Below are 5,648 nucleotides of genomic sequence, written 5' to 3'. Positions count from 1 at the left end.
GGAAAGGTCTTACATTCTTCGCTGGGATCCATCTAGGTCCTTTTTCTGTAGAGACACAAGCATAACCTTTTCCCCGTGTAACAAGAGGATATGGTCCCATAATTTTACCTGTTTCTGCATCTCGGACCGATACCGGGCCTTTAACCCGTGCCTCGACGGAGGTAGCTGCAGTGAAACGTCGACCTATCGGTGGGTCGTTATCTATTCAAGAACAATTCAAAAAATTAAAAACATACAACGCTTTCTGTAACCGTTCCTCAGGAATAGCCATGCCCATTCCCCCTTTTTGTTGTTGTCATAAACGTTTCAGAGACCGATGAGACCCTTCAATGAGAGATCGACCGGTGGGGGAATGAGCAATGCCGGTAATGTGAGTTCTACCCCATAGGGCAAAAGAGGTTTTTACAGTTGTTGAAACGTAAAGATAAAGACCGACAACGGTCCAGCTTAAGGGAATACCTAAAGCAGCAAAAGCACGCATTAAATGTCTACGAACAGCTCGTGCCTTTTCTCCTGTGTGACACGAGGCAACCAAGGCACCTGAAAATGTATCAATGGAAGAGTGGATATATTTAAGGCTACCAAATTCAGAATCATGCGTGACATCTGTTTGCCATAACGGTAGGCTTTGTAATCCTCTAGGATTAACTCCTGCAGCAACTGATGGGAAAGAATGTTTTTGACAATCGGGACAGACAGCAATAATACTTGATGCTTGTTGAGCAGCAAGGCCAAACTGTCGCTTAAGAGCTCCAGCGTTTCGATGGAAAAAAAGAGTGCCTTCGCTTAGCGTGTGCAATACGGTCTGGCAGTACTTGAACTGGTCACGGCAATAGGTCAGCTCGTCGATTGCCTTCTGCAAGAAAACCAGGTAGCGAGGTATGAGACCTAATATGCATAACAAAATAAGGCGCAGATCGAGAGTCCAAAAGGAAAATAAGTTCCTGTAACAGGGTAAAGGGTTGTGAATGCGAAACACTCCGCAGCACAGAAGCTTCAGCTCGTGGAACAATACCTGCAACATAAGCAGAATCAGTAACAAGGTGGAGTGGTACATTCCATTCTCGGAAAACACGAACAACTGCATTCAGTTCTCCTGTTTGAGGTGAACCGGAGACCGTCTCTATGTCCGAATCCCATTGTCTCCGTTGAAAACCTTAGGAAGACAGGAATTGAACCTGCACAGAAGAGATCAAAGCGCTCCATACTCCCCTTACATTACTTCCCAGTAGGGTCAGCTAAACAAAAGCTATCGGGCCCATACCCCGAAAATGATGGTTTAACCTCTTCCTCTACTAAATGAGCCCCGTCACAAAACTAACGTTCTCCTTAAGCCTTCTACTAGGAACAACCATCACAATTTCAAGCAACCACTGACTGCTAGCCTGGCCTGGACTAGAAATCAACACCCTTGCCATTATCCCCTTCCTTTCAAAATCACACCACCCTCGAGCTATGGAAGCTGCAATCAAATACTTTCTCGTCCAAGCAACCGCCTCCGCATTAATCCTCTTCTCAAGCACAATCAACGCACAGTTCACCGGACAATGAGACATTCCGCGACTAAGCCACCCAACAGCCTCCCTACTACTAACTACAGCAGTCGCAATAAAACTAGGCCTAGTACCCTTTCACTTCCGATGTCCAGAGGTCATACAAGGCTCACCTATAACCACTGCCCTACTCGTCTCTACATGAATAAAACTCCCCCCACTCACTCTTCTTTTCTTAACTGCCCCCTCACTGAACCCACTCCTACTGACAACCGTGGCCATTGCATCCGCAGCCATCGGAGGGCGAACAGGACTTAACCAAACACAAATCCGAAAAGTCCTAGCTTTCTCATCGATCGCCCACCTAGGCTGAATAACCATCATCCTCATATACAACCCCAAGCTAACATTAATAACCTTCTACCCATACTCCTTAAGAACCGCCTCCATTTTCTTAGCCCTCAACACAACCAACTCCTCAAAACTATCCACAATAATAACCTCCTGAACAAAAATACCATCGCTAAACGCATCCTTGACGCTAGCACTACTATCCCTAGCCGGCCTGCCCCCACTCCCTGGCTTTTTACCAAAATGACTCATTATCCAGGAACTAACTAAGCAAGAGATATCAACCGCAGCCATAATTATTTCAATACTCTCCCTACTAGGTTTATTTTTCTACCTACGCCTTGCATATTGCTCCACACTCCCACCAAACACTACAAGCTTCATAAAACAATGATACAATAACAAATCCACAGGCACACCAATTGCTACCTTAATTTCTCTGTCAGTCCTCCTTCTCCCCCCTTCTCCCGCAATCCTGACCGTTACCTAAGAAACTTAGGATCCCCTGCCTACCAAACCGAAGGCCTTCAAAGCCTTAACTAAGAGTTAAATCCTCTTAGTTTCTGCCCACACCACTAAGGCCCGCAGGACACTAAACCTGCACCATCTAAATGCAACGCAGATACTCTAATTCAGCTAGGGCCTCCACGATAAGCCTAGACAGACGGGCCTCGATCCCATAAACTTCTAATTAACAGCTAGACGCTCAAACCAACGAGCTTCTGTCTACCAGACTCCGGCACACTCTCAGCGTACATCAATGAGTTTGCAACTCAACATGAACTTCACCACAGAGTCGATAAGAAGAGGAATTCAACCTCTGTAAAAAGGACTACAGCCTAACGCCTAAACACTCAGCCACCTGACCCGTGACCTTCATCAACCGATGACTAGTTTCAACAAACCACAATGACATCGGCACCCTATACCTACTCTTCGGAGCATGGGCAGGCATAGCCGAGTACCGCCCTCAGCCTCCTTATTCGAGCAGAACTTGGCCAACCAGGAACTCTCCTAGGAGACGACCAAATCTACAATGTCATCATCACCGCCCATGCCTTCGTAAGAATCTTCTTCACAGTTATAGCCATTATAATCGAAGGGTTTGGAAACTGACTAGTCCCCCTTATAACTGGAGCCCCAGACATAGCATTCCCCCGCATAAACAACATCGGTTTCTGAACTACTTCCTCCGTCCTTCCTACTGCTCCTAGCGTCCTCCACAGTAGAAGCTGGAGTCGGAACAGGATGAACCATATACCCTACAATACCCTAGTCCATAGTTTCTCACACTGTCTGACCTTTACATTGGGCTTAACATAAATCTTAATAAACAATACCCTAGCCCATAGTTTCTCACAATCCCCCCTTTTTCTTTTTATCCTATTATTGTTTATTAGACGCTACTTTCATTCTCGGCACTGCGAACAAACCTTTTTCCACAATCCCAACATTTATCATAACACTCACAAGGTAATACCTCACAATTACAATAGGCATAGTTCTCACGTGGCATAATGCATTCGCAACAATCTTCATCCTCATTAATCGATACACTCTTATACTTTGCCCCAGCCCTCGTAGTTAAAATAAGCAATTGAGCTATGTCAAACCGTTCTTTAATAAAATGTAAAATATAGCGTAATATACAAGGCCCAAATATCAGTCCTAGAATCAACATAATAAGTGGTCCTGCTAAAGCAGACAACAAAGTGGTTAGCCAAGGTGAGATATTAAACCAGTTTTCATACCATGACCTGCCCGCCTCAAGACTCTTTTTACGTTGTTCCAACCTTTTCCGGAGTTCAGACATGGCATCCAGGACTACTCCCGTATGGTCAGCAAAAGAACAACGTTCCTCTTTGAGAGCTACACATAACCCTCCTTCTTTTAAGAACAATAGATCTAATCCTCTTCTATTTTGCAGCACTACTTCTGATAAAGACTTCACTGAAGTGGCTAAATTTTCAATAGATTGTTCTATTCTTGTTAGATCCTCATTTACAGCCATCTGCAAACTTTGTAATTCCTGACCTTTTACTAGGGAGGCTATGCCTGTACCTGCTCCAACTCCGCCCGCTATCAGCAGTGTAGCTAGGGTTACCACTGTAATTGGCTCTCGTTTTTGCCTATTCAGGTCTCCTTCAAAGTGGCGTAACACCTCCTCAGAGGTGTGATAGATCAGACGAGGAACAATAATCACCTGTACGCAAAACTGAGATTGATTAAACACGTTTAGGGATAGGCAAGGCGTTACTCCGAAGTCTGAACAAACCCATTTAGCTCCTGGTGTCGGGATAGCCCATTTGTCATTTTGATTCTTGTGTTTCTTTATGTTAGCTTTAGTGATTGTTTGATTACACAAGGGCTGATATTGTTCGGGCACTGTACCTATACATTTTCCTTGACCTGTTAGCAATTGAATAGTAATTCCTTGCGTATGGTTCCTCTGGTCATCCCATGGGCATTCTTGTGGGTTTGAACCACTAGACCATTGAATCCTATCTGGTATTCCGATTGCCTCAAAATATGGGGGTCTAACATTGTAACATAACCAGCACTCCTTAGTTAAATTTGGTTTGCTTTCATTAAGGGTATGATAAGAGGCTTGCATTAAATCCCATAAGGGGTCTTTAGACTCTGACACTCCTGAATCCCTAACTAAAGAGAACTCAGTCACCGTGTCATTAGTTGTTTTATCTGTTACTGATAGGGAGTTTGGACGAGTGGTTGTAACACTTGTGGGGACAATCTTTTTCTTAGGGAAAGTGGGTGAATTCAATACTTTATTCGGCCCAACAGGGAGTGAATCATATGGTATTTTAATTTTTCTTATGAGAAAGTGCCCTCCCCAATCCTTAGGAATTCCTGCATAGACACGTATTCCCCATGTTCGTCCTACTAACATGTTCGTCTTCTAGGGGATGCAATACTTGAAATTTGATGTGGGTACAGACTTTTTTGTTACGTGGAGCTACATAATCCACGTCGCGCAGACCTGTAAGATCTACACCCGTTTGTTCAGGTACACATCCGTTAGGAGTCCAGGTTGCTTTTATATATTTATCAGGAGCCTTTACTGTCCAGCCCGAGGCTATTGTCTCACATCCCCAATAACCACAATAATAGTGTCCGGGATAATTACAGTAAGGCTGTCCAGAGGCCGGGCATAAATAAAATGGAGGTCCTTTTTCACAAGGTATTGGTACTAAATTACAAAGTTTCACTACACATTCAGGTGGCCCTGGGTTGCTAAAAGTGGCTATTGTTTTCGTTCCTTCCCAAGATATTAGTTCCCACTTAAATGGTTCATGTGGGTTTCCCCCTTTTGCTTGGGTTATTATCAATAGCACAATTAATGGTATACCAGGAAAAAGGGTGTTTGTTAATTTTGTTAATTTAAGTATATTCTTACCAGTCCTGGGGAAGTTCGGCCATGGCTGCTTTTGCATCCCATTTTTCTGGCTCTTTTCTCCACGGTTTGTTTCTCCTCTGCCTCGCCCGTCGACTCGGTTGCTTCGAGCCACGGGGTGTACCATCTTCTCGGCAGCAAGGGAATTCTTCAGGAGAATAGCTGTTGCGGGCTTTTTGCCTGTTTACATAGGCTTCCTACTTCGCAGCTTTAATTAATGGGGCCGAGCAAGACACGGTTAGTACTTCCCTCCTGCACTTTATAGCCAAGATTTCAGCTACAAAGGGGACTGGTTCGGTGGAGTGGTAACAATAATATTGAGGGTTTATTCCTTTGGCAAAAATTTCCCACCACTCATGGGATTCTCGAATAATTTCTTGTTTAGACTCTAA

At 44.3% G+C, this 5,648-nt stretch overlaps 1 pseudogene; it reads left to right on the top strand.

Annotated features, from left to right (window-relative positions):
• The first annotated feature begins 1,299 nt into the window (after nt 1-1,299).
• On the top strand, nt 1,300-2,334 carry LOC130143553 (NADH-ubiquinone oxidoreductase chain 2-like; annotated as a pseudogene).
• Nucleotides 2,335-5,648: the final 3,314 nt, after the last annotated feature.

The sequence above is a fragment of the Falco biarmicus genome, unplaced genomic scaffold, assembly GCF_023638135.1.
Source record: "Falco biarmicus isolate bFalBia1 unplaced genomic scaffold, bFalBia1.pri scaffold_57, whole genome shotgun sequence".
NCBI classification, from domain to species: Eukaryota; Metazoa; Chordata; class Aves; order Falconiformes; family Falconidae; genus Falco; species Falco biarmicus.
Note: the sequence above shows the minus strand (reverse complement) of the source record. Positions and strands in the feature narration are given on the sequence as shown.